Source organism: Eupeodes corollae, chromosome 3 (assembly GCF_945859685.1).
Source record: "Eupeodes corollae chromosome 3, idEupCoro1.1, whole genome shotgun sequence".
Classification (NCBI taxonomy): Eukaryota; Metazoa; Arthropoda; class Insecta; order Diptera; family Syrphidae; genus Eupeodes; species Eupeodes corollae.
In genome coordinates, this window is record NC_079149.1 from 103369080 (window position 1) to 103396096 (window position 27017).

Sequence of the window (27017 nt, forward strand, 5' to 3'; positions counted from 1 at the left end):
CATATTCAATAATTCTTCGAAAATAATTAAAAACATGTTTAATAAAAATACAAATCATTAATGATGACGTTAAGTTTTAGTAATTTAGTAATCGTATGAGCTTAAAACAAAATACAAAATTGGTAACCCCTCTTTTAAGATGGGTTAAGAAAAATATGGACAAAATTCAAAAATAATAATTCTGAAAATTCTAAAATTCTACTAACCAACAATTTTCTAACAGATTTTATTTTTCAAGCGGGAAGAATGTTTGTTTTAGCAACTTTGCATTGGTAACTCTATTTATGGTGTGACATCAGGGTCGACTTAGTTGGAAATAGAGTTACCCCGGGTAATTGGTCATTTGTGATTATTACAAATATGCACAATATTGAAATACCTGATATCTTTTTACACAATTTTAGAATTGGCACTACGATCCAAGCTAGGAAGAGAAGACATCTTTGGTGGGATAATCGGGAGATACAGCCTGCACGACACTACCTCCGACAACGGATTCAGGCTGGTCGATTTCGCTGCGGGGCGAGACGTTCTGGTAGCTAGTACGCAGTTCACGCATCTCAATATCCACAAGGGGACATGGAAATCTCCTGATCAATCAACCGGCAACAAAAAAAACCTCCCAAGGGTACCAGCCACGAACCGAAGCCTGTAAAGACGATCAGGGGAATATCGTAGTAGAACCGCAGTCGATGCTGAGAATATGGAAAGATCACTTCTCCAAATTATATAACGGCGGTGACGAACCAAATTCCGCTGTAAGGAAGACAGAACCACTCAACCTCGGCGACGCAGATCAACAATTCCGCCTAAACGACTTTGACGAAGTGAAGATAGCTATATCTAAACTTAAGTCAAACAAAGCTGCTGGAGCTGACGGCATCGCTGCCGAACTATTCAAAGCAGCAGGCGATGACTTGCTACGGAGCATGCACCAACTCATCTGCAAAATATGGTCGGAAGAAAGCATGCCCGATGAGTGGAATTTCAGCATAAAGTGCCCGATACATAAGAAAGGAGACCCTCTAAACTGCGCCAACTACAGAGGCATCAGTCTCCTTAACATTGCGTATAAGATCCTCTCTGCCGTATTATGTGAACGTCTGAAGCCATTCGTCAACAACCTGATTGGTCCTTATCAGTGTGGCTTCAGACCAGGAAAGTCCACTATCGACCAAATATTCACACTACGGCAGATCTTGGAAAAAACCCAGGAGCTTCAAATCGATTTCAAAGCCGCGTATGACAGCATCTATAGGGAAGAGCTCTACCGAGCAATGTCTAGTTTTGGCATCCCTGTCAAACTTATCCGTTTGTGCAGAATGACGATGGAGAATGCACGCTGCTCTATCAAGGTCGGAAAAGATCTTACCGATGCATTTGATGTCAAAAAAGGGTTTAGACAAGGCGATGCACTGTCATGCGACTTCTTCAACATCGTTCTGGAAAGAATTGTGCAAAACTCAACCGTCAACACTAGAGGCACAATCTTCCAAAGATCCATCCAATTACTCGGATACGCAGATGATATTGACATAATTGGAAGATCAAAGCGTGATGTCAGTGGAGCGTTTTTGAGCATTGCAACGGAAGCGAAGAAGATGGGTTTAGTGGTCAATGAGGGCAAGACCAAGTATATGCTGTCATCAAAAAAGGACACTGAACGACGACGTCTTGGACAAAACGTCACCATGGACAGCTATAACTTTGAGGTAGTTAAGGACTTTGTCTACCTAGGCACCGCTATTAATGCAGACAAAGACACCAGCGCTGAAATCAGACGAAGAATAACTCTTGCAAATCGCTGCTTCTTTGGATTTAGAAGGCCATTGAGAAGTAAAGCATGTAAAATCACCATCTATAAGACACTCATCATCCCGGTTCTCATTTATGGCGCTGAGACCTGGACCCTGTCAAAGAAAGATGAGAGCGTCTTAGGATGCTTCGAGAGAAAAATTCTTCAGGTGATTTTTGGTCCCGTACGCATAGATGGAGAATGGAGGAGAAGATATAACGACGAACTGTACGGGCTGTACAGCGACACTGACCTAGTTAGCAGAATTAAAGTCTAACGGCTTAGATGGCTAGGTCATGTAGAGCGGATGGACATCAACGCTAAAGCCCGGAAGGTCTTCGAATCCAATCCCGAGGGACGGCGCAGTAGAGGAAAACTGCGACTCAGGTGGCGCACGCAGGTGGGAGAGGATCTCAACCAACTTGGCGTGCGAAACTGGAGACAGCTACCTAGGGACCGAGCTGGCTGGAGACGCTTGTTGGTTGAGGCCCAGGTCCATCCCGGATTGTAGCGCCACCTTAAGTAAGTACTACGATCAAATTATTAACTTCCAATAGAAGGTTATTATGGGTCCGATTTGTTAAATTGAACATTTTGACATTTCTCCACGTTTTAAGGTCCCTAGAGTCGAAATAAAAGAATTTTAGAAAGATGTTTGTGCGTGCGTGTGTAAGTACGTTCGTACGTTCACGAAATTTACGTCGTCCCTAGCTCAAGAACCACAAGAGATATCGACATCAAATACATTTTGTTAGAGAGATAATAATGCAGAAAGATGCAAAATGGGCTTTCAAGAAAATTGAGTATGTGATTTTTTTACCATGGCAGTTTAAAAAAAAGGTGCAAATTTTGGTTAACCCTAAATATCTCACAAACCAATTACGTTTGAGACTTGAATTAAATTTCAAATTATATATTGTAACGCGATACCAAATAAATATATTTTTGGAAAAAAATCCGATTAGCGTTTTTTTTATAAATCAAAAAAACTGAAAAAAAATATTCTCACCTTGAACATTTTACCTTTACATTTTCTAAGCAAGACAAATCGACAGAAGGGATGGGAAGTTATCAGTGTGGGTCGCATCCCAGCCTCTTTTGCAAGGGGCCAAGTTAAGCTTAAATAACGTAATATAATTTCGGAGTGAAGGAGGAATTTGGCATCATTTAACTTTACCATAATTAGATCCCTTTACAGAGTAAATTATTTTGTGGTTTCTTCTTAAATCATAAGTTATTTTAACAGTGACAGTTGTTTCGCACTCGAATAATAGACAGAATGTCAGTGTTATACCTCCGCGGAACGAAATTAATTGATTTACTCTTTAATATCGTTTTAAATATTGTGATCTTCTTGGAAAAGAAGTTTTGGTCGACATGAACTTTTTGAGTGTGGTGAATCACAAACCAATACAAATTATTCGAGCTCAAACCACTTTCATAAAAATTGCTGTAATAATACCACTTAGTAATGCTGTACACTTGTATTTGTTTATTGGAACTTTTTGGTAAAGTGCGCAAAACCATTCTTCATAATGGACAAAATAAAAACTCAGGGTCCGTGGGTACCGTTTTTTTTTTTTCATTCTCGATATTCGCAACGATATTTTTCGCCAAAAAAGAAAAGGGTACAATCATTTTCAGAAGTCTTCGCCAAAAAAGAAAAGGGTACAATCATTTTCAGAAGTCTTAGAGAATTTCTTAAATATCAAAACTTTATAAACAAATTTTTGACATTTATAGAAAATGGCAACAAAATTCTATTCCTCTATAAAACTTTAGAAAACAAACATGGTGTTTGTTGTATTTCTGTAGCTTAGTGTACGACTGTACAAGTCTTTATTCTTCAAAACCAATAACATTTTTAAACATTGCACTTGCATAGTTTTCTATAAATTTTGCAAGTCTTTAAAAGCGTTTTATAAAACTTGAACTTCAACGTGATAAAAAAGCCTAGTATATTAGTTTAACACGAATTTTATATTGTGATATTTCCAAAACTTGTAGATATTGAGTGTTTTTGAAGTCGGATTCGAACTATTGCCATACAAACCATCGGAGAAATTTAATTTATTGTTGATTAAATTGTTAGTTCTACAATTAAGAAGGTTTAGAGAACATAAAGGACTTGAAAATAAGGCAACTTTCTAGTATCTGATTGGGCAGCTGCCGAAAACATTGCCTTCCAATTTAGGCAACTTTAATGGAAAGTTGACTGGAAAGTTAGTCAAGAAAAATCTACTTCTATCAAAATGACAGTTGATTATGTTTTTTCATTTAACTGAGAGCTGATTTTTACTACTCTATGATGTATTTATTTTATGCACAACTTTATTTAATGTTTTCTGTAAAAGAGTTAATTGCCAAATTTGGAAAAGAAATAAGTAATATTTCTCTTAACAATGCAAAATAAAAATCGTGATAGACTTGTATTGTTTAGTAGACAATTAATTCGTTGGTACTTTTTGTACTATGAACTGAATTTGAAATTTGGTCAAAATGTGCGGTCAAAGAATGAAGTTGGCTACAAATGAAGTTCGTTATGTTGCCTGAACCTGCCCATTATAAATGCAGTTTGATTTATGTCACAAAAATTGGAAGTTTACGTTTTTTGTTCATAAAGAAAATACGGAAGCTATGTATATTCACTTAAAAAAAAAAAACAAAAGTTCAATATAAAATGTTTAAACCTTATTTGAAGCCATGTATGTCAATTATTAAAAGCAAAATTCAAGTAATTTAAGCATTTAAGAATATGTGCTGATTGTGAAATAATGTAACCTAATAATAACATACATTTTCTAAATTTCTAGAAAATTTTAGCTTACAATCGAATAAGTTGATTTTTCGTAAAAAAAAACAACTTTTAACTTTATGACATTTTACATTGAGGTTTTAAATCCTTCTATTGGTTCAAACATTTGTTCAGCATTAAAATAACTTACTATTAAAGGTAAAGTTGAACGCAGACAACTACTTAAAACAAAGGGAAGGTTAAAATGACATAAGAAACCTGAAGGTAAGAGAACTTGCTAGTATCTCATTGGCCAGCTGCCAAAGAATTGCCTTCCAATTAAGGCAACTTTATTGGAAAGTTGACTTGAAAATTAGTCAAAAATATCACACTTACTTTAAGTCAAGTCTTATTATGTCAAAATGTCAATTAATCATCTTTTAATATTTAACTAAAGGCCGAACTTTATAACTCTGTGATTTAATAATTTGCTGAACAATTTTATTTAAAATTGTGTGTCAAAGTTTTCTTGTTATATTGGTAACGAATTAAGAAATTTTTCTTTAAAATACAAAATACAACGTACCTGTATAAAAATTTTGTTTATAGATACCAACTTTGTTGGTACTTTCGGCATGTAAAAGATATTCAAGCCAAAGCTCCCAGTTTGAAATTATTGACAACTTAAAAATCAACTAATTGCCTTAGTATTATAAAATATGCAGTTGACTTTAAAAGTAGACCATTTATTGCCAGAACGTGCCCTATCTTTACTAAACTTATTTAAGTTCACAAACGGATCACTGTAGAGATGATTTGCGATTAACCCTGTAGCACATTCATAAATGCGAATAATTGGCATCACTTTAAATGTCAATCGTTCATTATTGCAAAGATCGATCGAAATATAAACAAAAAAAGCATCAAGAATTTCCTTGATAAGTTGTTGATGCCGACGCGATCAAATCAAAATCACATTCTAAACTGTTTATAAATTAATTAATTTTATGAATTTCAGGAAATATCTTACCAGCGCACAAATGTAACTATTAATAGAAACCAGATTAAAATACGAAAGTGAACTTATTGCCTGCAGAAAATCAAAGTCAGTATTGTGGAGAAAAGTTCTAGACGAGATCAAATGTGTGGCTCCAGATTTTAATTACAATGAGAGTTTTTAACCATCAAAAAGCAAAAACTCTTTCTATACTTAACATTTTTTGTCAATCAGCATCGCATCGTAATCGGCTGAGCAACGATCACCATCGCAAAAAAGCAGTGATGCTTAATCACTACCAAAAAATTTGACGTTAGCGAATTTATCCCTTTTTTTGACATTTAAACTCTTGATAAAATGGTTGATTTCAATTTTAAAAATTTGTACTTATTCTATGTTAAATTTGTTGAGGACCATTAGAAGATTTGCACAGCTATTCAAAATAATAGGTAATTACTTTAACCAGGAAATAATATTTCGGCACATTCTTTGGAATAATAAAACAAAAAAAAATGTCTGGTTTGACTGCCGAAGAAATGTTGAATGCTTTCAAGAAAAGTAGTTTCACTTCCGTTGTAAAAAAAAACTTTCATATGCTGAGAACAATATGCCACTTAGATATAATTTTTAGCAAGCATTCTTCAAAATTTGTCTTAGCAATAAAGTAATTTCTGTTGAACCTTGTCAATCTCATTCCCCTGATCTTAACTCGATTGAGAATGTTTGACCTGAACTAAAAAACACTGTAGCCACACTGTTTTGGTGTTTTGTTAAAAAAGTTGTTAGTTGAATTATTCTTAAAAAAAATTGAAATTACCAACAATACTTTGCATACGATGAAATAGTTTGATTTCAAAATCTATTAATGTTAATGAGATTTTAAGTCGAAATTTTAGTAGCATTTTTTAAAAGTTTTTATTTCTTAAATAAACAAATACAAATTGGATGAATGAAATTAATTTAAAGTCAATACCTTCTTGCTTCACGAGATATCGAGAACTAAACATCATTTTTTACCAAATTTACGTAAAAACCGACAGTGGACTTTTATAAACAATTTACTGAATGACGAAGACAATATTTTCAATAAGATGAAATTAGTTTGAAGCCAATATCTTAAATTTTTGAAAATATATTTGATTCAAAAATAAATGTTTACCAACAATTAGTAAAATTAATTTTTAGGGTTTTAGTTTTTGTAAACAAAACTGCCGATTTTATTTTTCTAAAAATTGCACTGAATGATGAAAAAAATGTTTTTTATAAGATGAAATTTGTTTGAAGCCAATATCTTTAAGTTTGAAAAAGATACTTAGGCGCCAGTCAAAGCTATCATTGGTTTTCATCATTGAAACATTGGAATTTTCTTGTCAGGTCGTAAATAGCTATCATTAAAAGTTTTTGCCATTGAAAAAAATTTCTTGATTGAAATCCACCGAAAAACTTTTACTGACAGAAATCTGTCATTGGAATTGTGTGAAGTTAGAACACAATCAGTGAAACCATTCGTTTATCTTTTGAATATAAAAGTATCAGCTGTATCAGGAAAATAAATTTCCGTTCGGAAAATAGAAAAATAAATTTTTAGACAAAAACAAATGCGCATTTACACTTCTTTTCCTCAAATAAATTCTTTGGATCGATCGATCAGTATATAATTTTCATTTCTTTTCGAAGGGAAACATAGTTAAATATCGATTCAAACATTTTCCCGGATCGATTTCAATGATAGCAACAACTGGCTCCTTAGGTCCAAAATCAATTTTTACCAACTTTTATCAATTTTTTGCTTAGATTTTTCTCAAAATTTTTCCAGATGTCAAAAACGTTACTTTTTGTTGCATACAATTATTTTTGAAACGCCAAGAAATGTCAACATTTTCAATTCGACAAATCGGACTGGTCACAATAACTCCCTATGGGAAGTTATAAAAAATGGTTAAAAAGTTTTGAAAAGCATTTCTTCAGGAAAAAAAAGTCGATTTTTTAAAAAACGGGAAATAAAAACTTTTTGGTGCTAAAAAAAGGGATTTTTTTTGAAAGCATGGGAACCCTGGACCAATGTCAAAATCATTCAAGCAATACTTTTTTTTAATTTTAGCTTTACGATAGAACGATTTTGAGCTTGAGTCTAAAACTAAAATAATTTAAAACAGAACAATTGGTAATTAAAATTATTTCAGGATGGTTATTTTTTATTTTAAAAAAACTTAATAAGTTTACAATTAAGTTAACTGAATTAAAGTGTTTGATGTTTTAATCCACGAGTTTGTTTTGATTTTTTCTATTTTTTATTAAACTGACCATCGGATTATTTTCAAAGTTAAAGTTGGTTAGGAATAAAGGGTTCACATTTAATTTTACAATTATCTCATAGCTCAAACTCATGTATTATTCAAATTGTTATAGTTTTGAATTTTATCACAACAGAAAACTCACGAAAACATATGAAAGATCTCGAATTTACGCGACGTAACGTCTACAGTTCTTCTATAAGGACTAATAACTAATTTACTAACTTTTCGTATAAAGTGTTCTTCTTCGTAATCAACAAAAATTAGAAACAAAACTTATTAACATCTACATACATACTTAAATTATATACAGATGTATGCTTTACCTATATTAGTATCACCTATAAAATTTTTAAAATTCCAATAATTTATTAAAAACAGATTAGAAAAGTGTGCTAAGCATTGATAAGGATGGATATACCAATAAATATATTTTATTAATTTATATATAAACTACTAGGTACTCATCTAAATTTTTACTCAATTAAGTAGGTAAAGGTTTGTTATTGAAATTAATTTCTTATCAGCTAATAACTTTTAGATAAGAAGGTTCTTCTATATCATAAACACAAAAATAGTGAGTTTCTTTTTTGAACTTTGTAAACCTTATCAATATTGTTTTCACCTTGACCAGGTAGAATTTTTACAACACATATACATATGTAAGTGTTTATGCAAAGAGTTATAAAGATTTATCGATATAATTTTGAAAACAAATTTTATGTACAAATATTCTAATATTTATTTATAATGATAAATAATAGAATGTGCATAGAAAAAGGTACCTATGCACTTAAAAGAAAAAAAAAACAACAATTAAATTAATTTACGATTAAAAGAATTTTGGTTTTTTCAAATTGCAGAATTTATCGTAATTGGAATCAATCTGCGTATTTACCCTTTTTTAAACTGAAAACAAATAGTCATATTTCCTTCAGATAAGAACACGCTTAAACACTAAGGTGATTCCAATCAAACGAAGATATCTTAAACATTTATTTAAATAGCTCGGCAGTTAAAGCTTAAATATAATCAGAATGTCTTAATAATTAATTCATGAAATTTTATGGGTTGAAGTGACGCAGCACTTTATCCTTAATAGCTGCTAAAATAAGTTTAGGTTAATGAAATTAGGAATAGGAATTTGTGTTGAATCTGTCGTATAAAATAAGATTAAAAAGTTCTGATGCCTAAGAGCGTTTTTTTGTGTTTAGAAATTTAAAATCAATGTACACAGACACCTCTTATCCAACCCTTCCCTCTTTTTCTAATGCTCACACTGTGTCTTTGGCATATTAAAGGTAGGTACACAAAACCCTTTTAGTGTTCGCTAATTATTAAAAAAAAAATTCGGTTGCAGAATCATGTCCATGAACTTTTTGCATTTGTTGTTTAACTTAATTATGAAGTTCGACGAAAGAGTTATGTATATTGCGGATTGATAAGACTACCTTTCATTTCTGACTTGCTTATCCACGTTGTCAATTTCTGACATGTCCAAAGGATTAACAAGTACAAAGCATCTGTAAGTAAAGAGCATCTGGGATGTGATCTGGTGTTTTCAAGGGACTATAAAACTTTGCATCTACTGTATAGTCATAAAGATACATTTCAAGGAATGAAACGAAGAGAGTCATAACAAACTGCAAACATTTTTTTTAAGGGCACCAATGTGCTTTACAGCCGATCCTCTTTTTTCCGATAAACATCTTTAAGAGAGTTTCGGTAAAAATCACAACCGAATAGTGTGACAACATTACCGCAATAAATGCACCTCAGGAAATCAGGAATCAGGACCAATCTATGCAAAATGATTTATTTTGTTAATTTATCGATCACAAAACGGGAGTTTTTTTAGACCATGAGCTTATGAGGCTTGGTTCTTCTCAATCTACAAACATTTTTTCGCACAAAAAATTAATAAATTAAAGAACAAAAAATTTCAGTCTTCATTTCAAAAAATATTTGTATTTTTTACACAAGTAGACTTGATTTGATAGGAGGGACATTTTTCTTCCAGTCATTTTTTGACACCAAATCATTTACTTTGCGAACAAATTCCAAATATCATTTAAAGTGGCTGACAGCAAGCTTGTATCAGTCACAAGACCTCTGATCGCCACAAACCATGAGTTTGACATGACCCTGATGCCAACCCCTTATGGAAGAAATTGGTCCTGGAAGGTCCCTCAAAATGCTTAAAAAGCCAACCGAGAGCTTAACCTTGACCAGCTGCCAACGATTAGCCGATATTGTGCCATCATCATCGGTGTTGTCAATGACCGCAACCACGACTTTTCCCTTAGTGACGTCACTGAAACTGCCTTGTTTAATGATGGAATTGAGGAGAGTGCTAGTGTTGTGCACACGAGGCCGTTTTGGTGTCGAAATGGCCCCCTCAAGAGACCTTTCTCTTTTAGACGTAGTCTTTCCCGTTTCAGAACACTGTTTGCCCATTCAAAGCAAGCGGTTTGCTGCGGTGTCCTTTCAGCTTCCAATGATTCACCAGAGGCCTTCCGGATTCTCGCAGCCTTTCGCCTTTGTTTACTCAGGCTTTCCGAGAGTTTCTCCTTTCCATTTCTAAATGTACTCTTAGTAACCCTGCCACTACTGGAATAAGGTATCGCTACCCTTCTACTCTCGTTGCCGCCAACAGCAGAATAGGGTCCATGAATTGCCTCTACTCCCTTCTCTGTGTTGGCCGCAGGAGATACGGCAACAGGCTTTGTCGCGAAACTGCCACCCGGTCTTGAAGGGATACCGGTCTTATTCTTTTTTTTTTCTTTTTTATTGTTCATATTTGGTACCACAAGTTGCGAAGTAAGAGAGGTCCGTCTGTACAGACATTCGCATTATACAGATAAGACTAGTTAATCTGGAAGTCGAAAGGTATCCAGATACTCCGTTAGAGACTGAGCTATTTTTGAATTCGTCCCCTTTTAACACCTTAGATCCAGCCCAATAAAGATAAGAGTTGGCTGGAAAGGAAGAGATAGGGTAAGGAGCCAGTTAATGTTAAGAACATAATTCTGATATGCAAGGAAATTATTAGGATCGGTAAACAGCAATTGAGCTAGGTAACCTAAGATGGGAAGAGCCGTCTAGCTTTTTCGCCATTACAACGTGGGAGGTGGGATGGGAGTTGTTGACATAAGCGTTGGCTTGTATGCCTTGTTTATGTAGGAAGGGGTGATGATTTGGAAAGGTAGAGGGATAAGAACGTTCTTTAGTTTCAGGACTGATCTGGAGAAGGTTCTCGAGAATCATTGACCTCATTCAGCTTCTACAACTCGACAAGTTCGACGTTCAAAGTAGAAATAGAGGTTAGTTAGGTTCCAGTTTTGGGCAAGAAGCAGTTCGATTATTAAATTAGGTTATAAATAATAGTTGAATAATTTACAACAGGCAGAAGAATGCGGTGACAACTAACCCACTACATCCTGCCATAAGAAGGAAGAACCCATGATTTTTGATAATAACTCTTGCAATAATATAAATTATAACAATATTGTTGAAGAAGACGAAGTTAAAGACTGATTTACTCTATATAAAAGGAAAATTTTGTGTGATCGTAATTTTCTGCAAAAACGTCCGAAAAATGAAGCAAAGTAACTTCAACAAAGTTTATGGTACTATAAATTTACCTCACCTTCAAGTCGCTACTGGACCTCCCTGTTGGCTTAATTGCGCATTCAAATTGAAAATTAAAAATTGCCAAGTCCCAAATAGTTTTCTATAACCAGGGACTTGGTAATAAAATAGTTATGAAATCTTTACAAATATCAAACGAATCTCAATATATAAATGATCACTATGTTTACATCTTGCTATTTTTTCAACATCTTTTTTTTTTACTCCCCTAAAGATTTTTACTTTATGAAATCGCTATAAGTTTCAAAATATTATCAATACTCAATCTTTACAACGTTAAACAAAAACATGTACAGATTACGTAACACCTACAAATATACAGTTAAGTGTAAATATTTACTATCTTAATATTTCATCAAAAAATCCCATATGTGTACCTACGAATGTATAACCTTGCTTAGTGATAGTGAAATTATTATTATTTATTATTAAAAAGCGATAAGAAACTTTATTACAGTTGTTAATTTTGTAATTAATTTGTAATTACAAATTAAAAATGTTCAAATTATTTAAATAAGAGTTATAAAAAAAATATATATACTAACTTTAAATGTTAACAATTCGATAAGAATATTTTGACGATAAACTATAACTATTGACATTGAAAAGATAAAGTTTTATAAATGTATATGTACATACATAGTAAAAAAAATGGCTGATTAAGCTGCTAATGAACTTTATTTTAATTTGAACCTTCGAATCAACTAATCAAAACTATCTGTCGGATTATTTAAAGGATGTAGATAAGGATTTAAATATTTAAATAGGGTGTGTCAAATTGGAAAAATTGGTTTATGTTTTTTAAACTTTAAAAACCTACATTAAATCACACTTATATCCGAGAATGCTTATTTAAATCCAAAACTTACGAAATTAAACAGTAACTAAAACTTATGTGGCTTTTAGTCAAAAAAAATAAGAATTCTATCAAAATTTGATTTTTTCACGATTGGAACTATTTTTCGTGTACGTGTTAAGAAAAAAAATAGGACGTTAATTTAATTGAACTTTAAAACTGCTTGTTAACTCAAGAGAGTTAGTAACAAGAGAGCACAACATTTACTCTTCATTAACAAAGCCTGCAAATTTCTGAATAGAAAGAGTTTAGGTTAGGTTAGGTTAGGTTATAGTGGCTGTCCAAGATGGAAACGGACACACTTAGGCCAGTTTAATGGCCCATTGTGATACCACATGAATCTTGAGGCTTCCTCCTAAGCTCAATGGAACCAGCTAGAATTCCTTACGAAACGTGAGAGGCTGATTATACCGATATGATTTAGATCGTTTAGATCGTTAAAGAAGAATTCTCCTAGGTAATTCTTGCGTTTTCGAGCTAGAGCAGAGCATGTGCAGAGAAGATGAAGAACCGTTTCTTCCTCTTCCTCGTCCATACAGCTTCTGCAAAATTCATTTGCGAATACGCCTAGTCTCGTGGCGTGCTTTCCTATTAGACAGTGTAGCTTATATGCGATCTGCTTCAAGAGAGCAAGCACCTTGAACGTTTTATATCCAGTGTTGGCCAGATATTTTTTGTGGCTTGACACGTGGAGATGTTGTTCCACCTGGTGCCTGCCCTCCTCGCAGCGTCTTGCATTAGCAACAGTTTACAAGTAGCGATTGGTATGCCAGTACTTGCCAAACGTGGTAGGATGGGCTGTACTGTACCGTTCCTGGAGAGTTTATCTGCCTTACAGTTACCTAGAATGTCTCTATGGCCCGGCACCCAGCAAAGGTGAATATTAAACTGTTGCGCCATCTCCATTAGAGATGATCGACAGTTATGGACTGTTATAGAGTTTGTAGAGACAGAGTCCAGAGATTTGATAGCGGCCTGGCTGTCAGAGAAAATACGGATATCAGAAGTTTATATCACGTTTTCTTTGAGCCAAGACAAGACTTCCTTAATCGCCAAAAGTTCCACCTGGAACACGCTACAATGATTGGGAAGGCGGAATGAGAGACTTAATTTCAGTCGTTCAGAGTACACACCTCCACCAACCCCTTCTTTGGTTTTTGAGCCATCTGTGTAAAAATGGATTGACTCATCCTCCAAGAATGTCCTATCCTCCCGAAAAAAACTGGTAGGTATAGAAATCTGGAAGTTTCTGTCGAATTGTAGTTGGGGGATGGTGTAGTCTGTGTGCTTTGGAATTGATTCTAAGTACCTTAGAATTACGGAGTGGCCAATGTTGTTGTTAGTCCACTGCGACGAAGCATTGAGGCGAATAGCCGAGCTTGCAGCTATTTGTTTACTAAATATGTCAAGAGGTGTAAGGTAGAGCAAGGTGTCCAGTGCTGCAGACGGGGTCGTGCGAAGCGATCCGCTTATACATAGACAGGCTGGACGTTGGACTTTATTTAACTTATCCCTGTTTATACCTTTCTCTAAAGCAGTTCTCCATACTGCCACACCGTACGTTAAAATCGGTCTGAATACCGATGTGTGTAGCCAATGCGTTATTCTGGGCTGTAAACCCCATTTATTACCAATAGCTTTTTTGCAAGAAAAGAGAGCTACAGTAGCTTTTTTGACTCTTTCCTGTACGTTGCGTTTCCAATTTAGTTTTTTGTCTAAGACAAGACCTAGGTATTTAGCCTCGTCTGAGAATTTTAATTGGATTCCTTTAATATAAGGAGGGTTGACAAATGGAATTTTGTATCCCCTATCTAGAAAGAGTTTAACAAATGTCAAAATCAGCAACTGCCATTTCTGTCACTGTCACTGTCATTTTCATTTGATTGTGTGTTTTGTGGATCTTTGCCACATATGTAGTTAGAAATTGAAAATTTAAAAATGTAAAAATATTTAATTTCAAATGTTCTCCTAAAACGTTTTAAAATTTTAGGAACTTGCATTGCCTCGTCTATTGCAAATAAGCAGACGTCTGAATCATCAAAATTTGTTCAGGTATTATTGAATCATTTCATTGGATTCACTGAATATCGTCAAATACTTTAAAAAACACTTCGAACGTCACACTGACGTACAATGCGCAAAGTGAAACAAAATCTTTTGTTTACTTTGTGTCAAATTGTACTTTCTGTGAGAAATGTTCCCTCCTTTAAAAAATTTGACAGGTTTTAAACTCCATGCTACAAAAGTAACCAAACGTACGAAAAATAAATCAATTTATTTTACCCATTGGCTGCATTCAATCTCGTATTGGATAGGGTATCTTGGATAGGTGGATTTTTAGATACCTTGTTGAACGAGTTGGATAGCTGATTGAGATAGCTGTCAAAAAATAAAAACAACTTTCAACTGGAGGTAAGACCTAGCAAATTGGTTATCTACAAAACGAGAAGTAAGTTTTGAAGTTTAAAAAAATAGATCACAATTACCTTCAATAATTCGGAGGCAAATAGCTTCTTCATCGTCTATTATGTACAGAACATCCTCAAATACAACTTCAACTAACATTTTGTATCTTTTTGTTTACCAACAAATACAAAAATCAATCAATTTTCAAATTTCTTGAAATTCAACCATGTGTTGAATCAGCTGTTCTTTCATACCCCAGATATTCTTGGATACCATTGGATTCCTTTTTTGACATCTCAGCTGTTTTTGATCAGCTGTTATTTTACATTTAAAACATTGAATACAAAAACAGGATAAATTTGTGTTTTGACAGATCTACATAGATAAAAAAATAAATTGATTTATTTTGCTCATGGAAAACCATATTATTGTTATTATTGTTATGAATAGTCTCAAATTTATTTTATTTTTAGGACTTAATTGACATAAACTAAATGAAGTATTTTGAATTGTTAATCTACAAAACACAAATTTTGAGATATTTTTGATATTCGTTATCTATTTGTTAGGTGGGTAAGGCTTAGGTGAAGTTTAGAAAACCCCTTTTACCAGTTGGGAAACATTCTGAGGGAAATGATCCATATTGTCGTTGTGTGTATAAAACCATTATAACATTAACTATTATTATAAAAATATACATTATAAACCTAAGAATATCAATAAGAATATCAAAAAACCTTTCTCGAACGTTATCTTTCTTTATTGTCAACAAATAAAAAAAAACACACATTTATTTAAACTGTTGCATATTATTTAATTAAATTTGTATCCATGTCAAGCCATCTGTGTGGTAGCTTTAGCGCAGGGTGTGTTATTTTGTAAACAAATGTATTTACAGACATAAGTCTAACTTTCAGTTAGAAGTCTAGATAATGGCTAATGTGAAATGACGTCAGAGAATTTTAGCCCACTTTTGAACTCACCTGACCGCACTTAAATTCCAATTCGCGCGTATTTCTGACAATTTGTTTGAAAAAAAGTACACTTAAAACAAGTCTAACAACTTTTCGATGCGCTCTGAATGTTAATTAAACAATCCTCCAAAGCATTAACAAGAATTAAATAATTTGTATTCATTGTATGAAATACTTAAGGAAATCCTACAAGAAAATTAATTCTATTTTGTTCGTTTTGTTAAATTGGATTAGTGTGTTGTCTGTTAACAAAACAATGTAGAAAATGATTAAAATTGTTAACACATTTTAGGGAGCAAGAACTCTCTAAATACAGTAAACAAAGAAGAATCGATATAGATTAATCAATCAATAAATGAACTCAAATGCAAATGACATTTAATTAATGAGAATGACTAAGAGTAAGAGTTTGTTTTGTGATGGGGAGCTGCAATAAAACGATTAGAATAACAAAGGAAACGAAGATTCTTCGGATGTTTTTGTTTATATTGAGTAAGCTTTGATAAACTACTTCCTTTGGCATATTATATACATTTTTAATTTTTTGATATTTACTTTTATGATATTGAATTTCATCATTTTCATTTTCAATGTGTATGTATATTTTCGATAAAAGCGATCAGTTTACTTGCGTTGTTTGCTTTACAACATAATCATTTCCAAGTTAAAGCCAAAATGCCACTTGTTAATATTTAGTGGAACCTAAGTTTGTTAAACTGTTGCTTCATTACTCACATATTTAACAGCATATTAACCCTTTTCCGCCCGAATTATCAATTTTTTTGATTTTACAAAGAAACAATGTTAGAACTTTCTTTATTAATTTTAATTAAGTTTGTTTTAACTTAAAAATACAAAATTTAACAAAAATATATACTTCTAGAATTAGTTCTATTTGTGTGGTTCATCAGTGCAACCACCAGGCCATAAGCACGCTTTTATTCTGAAACAAATCGAAACGAATTCTGTAAAGTATTCTATTTTTTTAGTGCGAAGCTTAACAAATCTGATAAGCGGCGCCCTCTGCGGGTTTTGTGTGTATGAGCTTCTGCAAATCCATTTGCTATTGCGATTCGGAACTTTTTCAATGTCAATGACCTGTTATTCTCAACTGATCTTTCTTTGAAAATAATAAATGAGTTCACAACAGAAACATCAAGGAAATGCCAGAAAATACGATGCCAGCATTTTATTGATTTTCGATCGATATCATAGCATGACTTTGACATATCGGCTTTATCAAAGAAACCCATGTTTTGTTTTATACTGCTATCATTTCTGGACAATAAATTGATGGATACCGAAGCACCTTTTTTTTCCTTACGCATGGTGGTTGTATTTTTGAAAGGGTCCAAAAAGAATCCGACGATTTTTCGGTGAAGATTTGAAATTCAAATATGTATGCAGACTCATTGGCTCGAATCCACACGTTATATCCGCGCTTTATGGGCTTCATTGGAATATACTGACGCAAACTGCTACGTCACTTGAACTTAAAAATTGATTCATCGAATGCTAGATGTTTCGAGGGCATATAGCATGACAAATAAGTTCGCGACAGTATATCGACCATGGGCCGGATTTTGAAAAGCTTGTCGAAGTTTGTACTTTCCTTTGCTAGCTTGTTTGGTATTGTCATTCAGGTGAATGCTTCTCAGAATCCATAGAAATCTGTTCCTGCTCATTATCGAACTCAAATACTATACTGATCACACAATTCTGGCTGAGCTGACCAGTAGTCTCTGCAGCTTGGCAGTTTTTTTATCCTCATGAACAAATTTATTGCCAACAAAGTTTTCACAATCCCTCGGAGTAAAGGATGAGACGCCTCAACCAGCTTTTTGTACCGCAAACAAGTTTGAAAAACAAGCAAGTCAATAAGCTCTTCTGGAAAGATTTGTTAAAAAAATCTGAACAGGCGTTTCCAGATCACGCGGAATATTTGATCTAGTCTCTGCCACAAAATCCATCATATTATAGTTACAGAATCTGTTTTTTTTTAGTCCACACGGTTTTATTCTTAATTTGCGTAGCTCTTATTTCGCTAAGTAGAACTCAATCCTCAGAATCCCAATCTGATTCAGACACATGCGCAATGCTCGAAGGGTCTTTTTAATTTTCATTACCAAGACACATAAACTCACCTTGGTCATCATCATCAACATCTCATGGAATGGAATATTTTCAGGAAAAATGTCATTAAAAGTCAAAATTGTTGCCCTGAAAACCTTTGTTAAAAAAAGAGCTCAATTTGACTTTCAAATCTCACAAAATATAATCTTCTTATAAGAAAAAAAATCCATTATTTTATGAGTCTATGTTATATCTGTACATGCGACGATTTTGCAAAAAAATACTGGTACGTTAGACAGTAAGGTTTTAAAACATGGTTTCAATACATAACCGCCATGGCGGAAAAGGGTTAACCGCATCGAAGATTCCCTTAAATAGAAAAAAGTCCAAGATCCTGCCATTCTCCCATTTCTCTCAAATGTGTTTCGATTAAAAACCTCTTAAGTATCTGCCAATCTGGTTTTTGAGCAAAGAGCAGCTGTAAATAGCCTTACTTCTTGTGACTGATAATAATTATTAAAATCCATGGAAAATGATCAGATGGCACTTTTACATAAAATTATTATTTATTATTATTTCTAAGGCTTTTGACACTATTAAAATCCAATGCTCTGTTATAAGCTGAGAAAAAGTTTGGCTTTTCCGTAGAGTCTTCTAAACTGATTCATTTGTACATTAATAGTAGACTTCAATGTGTAGTGGGAAATGAACGTTCTTCCAACTTTCTGAATGTCTCTTCTAAGTGCCTCAGGAATCTATCCTCGGACCCATATTTTTTTCACTATATGTGAATGTGCTGCTACATATTGTTAAAAACTGTATGATTCATTTATATAACGATGATGTGCAGCTCATTATAAGTCGACCCTTTGCTGCAAAAAATTATGATGTAGCTTTAGTTAATGGCAATGGTCAAAAAGAAACCGAACTTCCGAACCATCGTAATATTTTGTATCCTTCGATTCTAAGACCCTTTAAGTTTCGAGACAATTGATTATGTCAGCACAGCTAGGTATCTACGATTTATTTTCAATTTCACACCCTTACATGGAATGACCACCATAACAGTAAAAGTCTTCTACGGTAGTTTTCGCGCTCTTCAGGTAACCAGAATTACGAACCCAACAAATACTTGCCAAACCTTTCGTACTACCAATTATGCTATATTCATGTGAAGGTTTTTGATATTTAGACTCTGATACTAGTCGAAAACTAAATGTTGCATAATAACAATATTATAGCCCCAGTTTTGATTCTTCGACAGTATGATTACGTATCCAGTTTTTTGACACGTATTTTTAGCTGTGGTCTAGACAACTTGCTCAAGTAATGTACATGAAATCATTCAAATTCGACAACCGGAACCGGATTATCTACATTGCAGATTGAAGTTTCCCACTTTAGGACCTTTAGGCTCACACAACTTCGTTTAAACTACCTTGTTACTGTTTTTTTTTTGTCCATGTTACATGCCTTTGGAACTTAATACCTCTTAAGAAGCAAGAAAAGATTTAGGAATTTAATTTTCAATTATTTGGCAAATCGTTGTTTTTTTTTTATTTGATTTATTTTTCTTCATCAATTTAAATAACTGGTTAAAATATATTTAAAAATTTAAAAATACTTTGCCATTTTCTTGATTATCGCATCTCGCTCCACCAAAAAATAAACTTTATCTACCTCAGTAAGAATTCAAGACGATCTCAACCTTTTAAAACAAAAATTTTTCTTTCCAGAGTGTTCTCAAATCAGTAGCTATTTAGTCTTTTGACTTAAAAAGAAAACAAAACTATCATAAACACCCTGCACTCCCATAACATTAAATCGTAAGATATAAATAAGGAAAGTATCTGTGAATCATATACATACGTTTATCTGGAATTCTTTAAATACTATTAATTTTTGTTTTATCTTCATCATACCAACTCAAAGGCCGTCAAAACAAATATGATATTTGAATTAATGAGAACAAATGTCGAAGACCTTTGATCGTCTGGATACAATGATAAAAAAAAATTACTGCGGTAAAATTTTGCTCTGAACTTTAATCGTAAAGTTCTAGTCAATTAGATAGTTTTGTTGCTATGGATATTTTGGACATTTAAAAAAAAATACGGAAACTTACAATGATATGGTATTTTAGAAATTCTGTCACATTCCAAGCATTTTGGAAGCCTTCTGTTTCTGTGAGTTTTTTTGGGAGATGTCAATACGGGAATCAGTTGTAGGACAGTTCAAATAACAATTGTTTCCTTATTCTTAAAAAGTTAAATTCTCAGCAATGCGGGGTAAAGGAGGGGTACACAATGTTTTACTATGAACGAATCAACGACGACATAGCAAGGAGACATGAAACTCACAGAACTGAAACTTTTAATGTTTTTGAACAAGATCAAACGTAAAGAAGCATAGTGATAACCAATAATAGAACTTGTAAAGGATACAATTACAAAATAAATCTTTGGGAGTAAGGCTATAGCAGCTCCACTTGGGGAGAAATGAACCAGGGGTTGAATCGGTTAATATGATCACATTTGTGATCACCTCAACTTCATAATTCATTCTATTTTTTCTCTATTTTTTTTCCATTTTATGAAGAACAATAATTATAATTTTTGCAACTAAAAAAATGTACTAGGCACTTTCTGAGAAAAATGTTCGTTTCTAAAAAATGATTGCACCGGCAACATATTTATTTCGTATGAAAAAACAAGGAAAATTACACTTTAAGCAGTCCGAATATTTGGTTTGTGACTTTCCCGATTTCACCCCAGTTAATAAGGGCTCATAAAATTGCGAAGAAAGAAACTGGACATTGGCTGCCTAGTTAAGTTTAGTAAGAAAAAGTAAGGGTCCCATGTGACTCCCTTGAGGGACTCCTGATGACACATGTACAGGAGTAGAGAGAACATTACCAATGAAAAACAAATTGAATGCGTCCTATAAAATAAGATTTCAACCATTGTAAAATATTTGAATGAAAACAAATTCTTGATAGTTTTTTCAGTAGAATATTGTGACTGACTCTATTAAAGGCCTTTGCGAAGTCAGTATAGATGACGTCAACCTGAAACCCTGCCTCAATTTTATTGAGAACTTAGTTTGTGAAAATAGAAAGGTTAGTAGTTGTCGACCTGCCGATACACAGCCATGCTGGAAAAGCGATATTACTTTGTTATGCATTTCTTTTTAAGATCAAAAATAACAGTGGGGCGACTTTCCATTACCGCAGCACGAATTTCCTTCTGATTTTTTTTGTACAGTAAGGTAGGGGTCCCAATAGAACATGTTTTAAATATTAGGGCGAGGAAACAACTTTAAGTCATAAAAAAAAATATTTTCTTTTTCGGACTTAACCCTACTTTTTTTGTATTGCATTTTTTGAGCCTAAAACAAGTTTTTTTTAATTGATAGCACAGCGTACTAACAGCTAGGTATGTAGCTGCAACCCCCCTGCTTGGGATCACTATAGGATTTGGGGTGGGTGCGAGTTTGGGTATATGCAAAGTACTTTTCCATTTGAGCACTAAAATAAAAGAAATTACCAAGAAAAAAAAACAAGTATGGCAACACTGAACAAAAAAAAGGAAAGAAATGTCAAAATCAACCATTTTTGAGTGTTTTGTATGGAAAAAAGTGAACTTTAAAAATTAATTAAAAATAGAAATAAATGTTTCCTCGCTTTAAAATTGCTATAGTTATTATTTATTTGCACATATCTATGGAATAAAAAAAACCGCGAGTCGAAATTCGTGCTGCGGTAATGGAAAGTTGAGCCATAACAGTAGTCCCTATACAATTTTTTGGGCAACAATCGAAAAATGGAATTTTCGGAAAAACCAACCTATAGCGTTTTAATTAATTTTCTCTGATCTTTTTTTCAATCCATTTCAATAATTTTGTTTCATCATTTTTTTTTTTTTTTTTTGATATTCAAAAAATATTTTTTTTTTTGTTTCAAAATTCGATCGAAAAAATAAGCTCAACATTTGTTTACGAAAATCAAATATGAAATGGATATTAATGTGTCATAAATAGCTGCATACTGAAAATGTTTTTAAAGAAAAGTCGAAAAATTTTATATATATAGGTGCTAAATTTGAAGGACCAAGGTAGATTGTTAGATTTTCAAGTGTCATACCTTTCAAACTTGGCTATTTACTTTAGTAACTTCAATTTATCGTACAAAAACTACTTAAAACATAATTATCGACAAAACGCTACTCTGACAAAGCTACAAGTTCATTACGATTTGTATTTTTTATTGTAATTAAATTTTAAATATTTTTTTTTCTAATTTGTAAAGGAACCATTAACAAATAACATAAAAGGGAATCGTGCAGAAAGTAATAATAATACAGTTATAAAGTAAAGCTTTCAGTTGAATAAAAAACATGATCAGCTGTCATTTTGACATCAATAGGTTGGATCCGATAGTCAAGGAGATTTTCCTTGACTCCTTGGTAGGCAATTTTTGGCAGCTAGACAATAAGATACTAGAAACTAGATACTTATAAGACTCTTATGTCGTCTGAACCTGCACAATGCATACTATGCTTATAAATTTTTAAATCTTTAAACAAATATGCATTCCTTGCAAGAGGCGCTCAAGCTCAAAGAAAGAAAAAAAAAGATAAAAACTTCACCGATTGATTACAATCCACAAAATTCATGCTATTTTTATACCGCTTTCAGATGCAATTCAAATTAATTTAAAATAACTTTTAAAGCTCGCAGATATAAAGCAGGCAATAAAATGAATCAAAAGAAGACTCTCCATTCAAAGAAGATATAAATATGTAATAGCAAACCAACAATTTACGTATTAAAATATAACAAAGGTTTGTTTACATACAAATAAATAATTGTAAACAAAGAAAACAATAAGAAAAAGATAAGGAAAATAGAAGTGAATAACAATTCCATTTTATTTTCTTAAGGAAAAAAATAAATAAAGATATATCGTTTAACTAGAAAGGATTGTTGGCTTACGCAAACACCTTAACACCCAGTGCCAGAGTAGGTACCTTTAGTTCAATGTCAATACGATTCAAGGTCAAATCATTGCAAATTTTAAAAGTTGAATAACCACTTTCAAACGTAGGTATTCTATATATTAACGTTTTGCCAAGCTGCTTAGCTTAACGCCGGCGATGAAAGCGGGTAACAAAAACAAAAGTCACTCAAATTAGTCATACAGAAATCAGAAAAACCTCGTTGACTCCAACTGCAGTGTGAGTTTATCAATATTCAGATAGTTTATGGTTTATCAAATTGAAACACAACTATTTCGACATTTTCTTATCAGTCCAATACAAAGACTGTGGACTGTGGTTTGTATTTATTTTTCAACATTTCAATGAAAACTGTATTGGCAGCTGGAAAAACAAAGAAGTTTGATTAACTTGAACAAATATACACTTGGTTGTGATGTTATTTGATGATTCATTTAATGATGATAGAGAATTTAAGCGAAAAACATGTTCCAAAATAAAATCATTCTCACAAGATGAAAAGAATATCAAACAAAAATAAAACAGCAATATGTGGTCAGGTCACATGCTTCCATCCATCTGTACCCGAACGTACCCAAGAAGATGCAAATTAACTTAATTGATTTCTCAGCTCAATAGCTGTGCAACTTTATTTCATCTAAATGACATGGATTGTGATTTACAAATATCCACTAAGTAATTATCCACAATCATTTGAACTTACGTAATGAGGGCAAAAATTAATTAAAAAATAAGATAATTATTATTGTTTGTAAATAATTAAGGCATAGGTAAGGTACTCACAGTTTGCATGACATGCCTTGACTTTTATTGTGTTGTGTCACTCTGTTTATTCAATTTAGCCTTCAGTTTCTTAGTGATTTTGAACTCTAGATACGCTAAGAGAGACGCAATAGACAACAACCAATTTGTTTATAAATTATTGTTTGTGGAAACTATTTTTAGAATAACTCATAAAATTCAAAAACAACGCATTTATTCCAAAACTATCACTACATTCGTTTCTCGAGTCAATACTTTAGATCTTAGGTACAAAGAACCAGAATGACAAATTGAATTAATTAAATTTTACAAACTTCTATTAAAATAAATGTGAACAAAACCAATTTGAAATTCAGATTTTCCAATCGAACGGCAAGACAAGGCAGAAGACAAAAGCCCCGCTTCGCTTTTAAAATACAACCTTGCTGTTGAAGTGGCGAGCTACAGCTGATTAGTTGATGTTTAATGAATGGTGTGGTGATTTCTTCGGAAATCGGAATCTGGGATTTGTTTGTACGAAAAATGCAGTTATTTCTGTTTTTGCATTTGAAGTTTTTTTTGACGTTTAGTATTTTTGACGTTTACTGTCACTTTTTGATTGTGGAATAGAATCAGCGTTCGTAAATGCGTCATGCGAACTAAAGGTCTGTTTGGTAATAGTGTATTTTACAAATTGAATTGAAAGTGCACTCACAGAGTTGATAGTTTTGTTTAAAAGCTTTTTTATTTCTTTATGAAACGATTTAGATAGATCGATAGATATTTTATTTTCATAGATGAATGCTTTTTACAAATTATTGTTTTTGTTTTTATAATACGCAGCTTGCTCAGAAATTTGATATTTAATTTATATCTTACAACTGAAAAATTTTATAATATTTTAAAGATATTTTGAATTGGAGATTACATTTGAAGGAAAAATATGATTAAAACCTTCATTTAATATGTTTTATGCAGGGTTTTATATAAAAGGAAAAAAATGACTAAATAAAAATAAAACTTAAGATCTAAAGGAATTGCCAGGCTATGGGGCATAATATTTGCGTTTTAAATAATAATTGTAACAGGGAATAAATAATAAATATATAGACAATATAAATAAATAAATTAATTAACATATAAGAAAATAAATAAATAAAAAATGAATAATTTAAACAAAAAAAAAATAATAATACAACAAAAACATATATACATGTATATTTATAATTAAATAAATTATATACATTTATTGGTTTATTAAATTTTGTATTAATACATTTTTAGAATCGCTACATCTTAAATTAAATTTTTGGTTGAGAAATTCAATTTTTCTTGCAACTGGATATACACCGGTTTGTTTATGTAAGAGTTGAGTGGAAAAAAACCAAGGTAGATTTGCCATCATTTTCAAAGTTTAGTTTTGTGAAATTTGTAGTTTTTGAATGTGCGATTTTGCACAAGTTCCCCACACTGGACATCCATACAAAATTATAGCTTGAAAAACTACTTTACAGAGGATTATCTTATTTGATTTACTCAGGGGTGATTTCCTACATATAAGGGGGTAAAGCATTTTAGTAGTAATACTTATCTTGTTTCGGGTTTTTGTGATATGGTCACGGAAAGTTAATGTCTTGTCTAAGTATACACCTAGATACTTGACAGAATTAACCCACGGGATATCACAATTGTTAATTTTAAGCTGACCAAGTGGTAAGGCACAGGCTTTTCTTTTTCTAGTGAAAAATATGGCCTGTGTTTTTTCAGCATTAAGCTTAATTTTAAAATTTAAAATAATCGTAGATTTTGTTTAAACCATGTTGCAAGTCATTCTCAATTTCATGGCCAAAATTATTTGAGCTATAAATAGCGGTGTCATTATTATGAAACGATTTGAAACGCTCAATTTTGTTCGTCTTAAATCAAACCCGTTTATATAAAGGGTCCAGAGTTTATTTTATTTAAGGTAAACCCTATTATTTTTGTCAGTAAATATTTTTATGTTTAAACATTATTATTTGTGTATTCATATAAATAACAAATTACTTAAAAAGTTATTAGGCGTAATTTGGTATTTATTACATTGGTAATTGAGTGGTGTTTTTTAGGTAAATATCAACAATTTCTAGTTTAGATTAAAATACTTATTTTATTATTATATTCTCAAAGCTGGCTCGCGGTGCCTTCAGAAATTGTAAATGCCCGGTGATGAGAAACAAAAAGCGGACATGTTTTGACTTTCAGTTTTTACTATAACTTAATATAAGATATTACACACAAACGCTCACTACAACGCGTGATTACGATAAATCTCATGAAAATTGGGTCTGTGGCGTCAAGAAAACGGCTAGTTCTAAATCGAAAAATAGCAAAAAAGTAAATTTAAGAACACTTTTGTATGTACTGTCAAATATAACAACCGGCAATACTTGCTATAAAATGTGATTGCAGTGTAGAGCTTAAACATGGAAATTCGTGTATTCAATTTTAAACCTGGAGAATAAATTTGTTATTAGTGTGTTTAAAATTAACTCTTCACTTAATGTGGTTGTTAATGCCCTTTGAATTGGTTTTGCTATAAAATATTTACTTCATATTTTATTTTTTTAAAAATAAGACCCGTTTAAATATTTTAATACTTAAGTTGAAATTATGGTACTATTCATTTTCCGTTTGGGTTGGGTTCGATATCCCGGTTTTTATATTCCCGTTTCTTAAAATCCCGTCTTTTATAGTGCTGCTTTTTATAATCCCGATTTTTTATCATCACGCTTTTGGTAATCCCGTTTTTTATTATCCCGATTTTGCAACCAAAATTAGTTGTTTAATTTTTAAAAAATCACTAATTAAACAATTAGTGAGCAAAATTGAAATTATAAAAAATTAGAGTAAATTAAAAAATGAGGTATTTTTCTTGATTCATTTTATTGTAACTTTTAACAAATATAACATATCAAAAAAGAAAAAACAGGGGCGTCGAAAATTCGCCTACAGTCGAATGTAAAGTAGTTTCTTTAAAATCAAAAAAAATCAAATTTAAATTTACAAAGTCAACGATAGTGGTAAGACCGTTTTTGAGAGGAAGATTTGCTGTAGGGTATATTTTGTTTGTGAAAGAATTAACATTTTAAACAAAAATTATCGGTTATGTACAGTAAAGATAAAACAAATTACGATATTATAACATATTAGTTTTATTTGTAATTATTATATATTAGTCAAGTAATTTAACATTCAAACTTTTGTCTTATATTGTTATTCAGTTCAATGCACGTATTTTGTAAAATAAAAAACGAGATTGTCGGGATTTGACGGGATTTTAAAAAGAGAGATTGTAATTGATTCCTCGCTATGAAAATTGCCTGTTCAACAATTAAAGTTGGCAACTAAAAACTTAACTTCATCGGTAGCAATTTTTTGTATTGTAAGGTCTAGAGGTCTTTAAAGGTCAAGGTCTTGAAAGGTCAACTGTCTAGAGGCC

At 32.4% G+C, this 27017-nt stretch overlaps 2 protein-coding genes across 3 annotated transcripts in view; one reads left to right on the top strand and one right to left on the bottom strand.

Moving 5' to 3' along the window:
- The window catches only part of LOC129951435 (protein croquemort), a 38464-nt gene extending 14427 nt beyond the window's left edge, over nucleotides 1-24037 (bottom strand). The window contains exon 1 of one of the 2 annotated variants that reach the window (XM_056063575.1): nucleotides 23579-24037. The gene's annotated coding sequence lies outside the window, so the exon portion shown is untranslated. Of the gene's footprint in view, nucleotides 1-7830; nucleotides 7849-23578 lie in introns of those variants that run through there. The other variant, XM_056063576.1, reaches the window with a different exon arrangement.
- LOC129951440 (cytochrome c oxidase subunit 7A1, mitochondrial) overlaps nucleotides 1-27017 on the top strand; it is a 386202-nt gene that overhangs the window by 328241 nt on the left and 30944 nt on the right. The window lies entirely within an intron of this gene.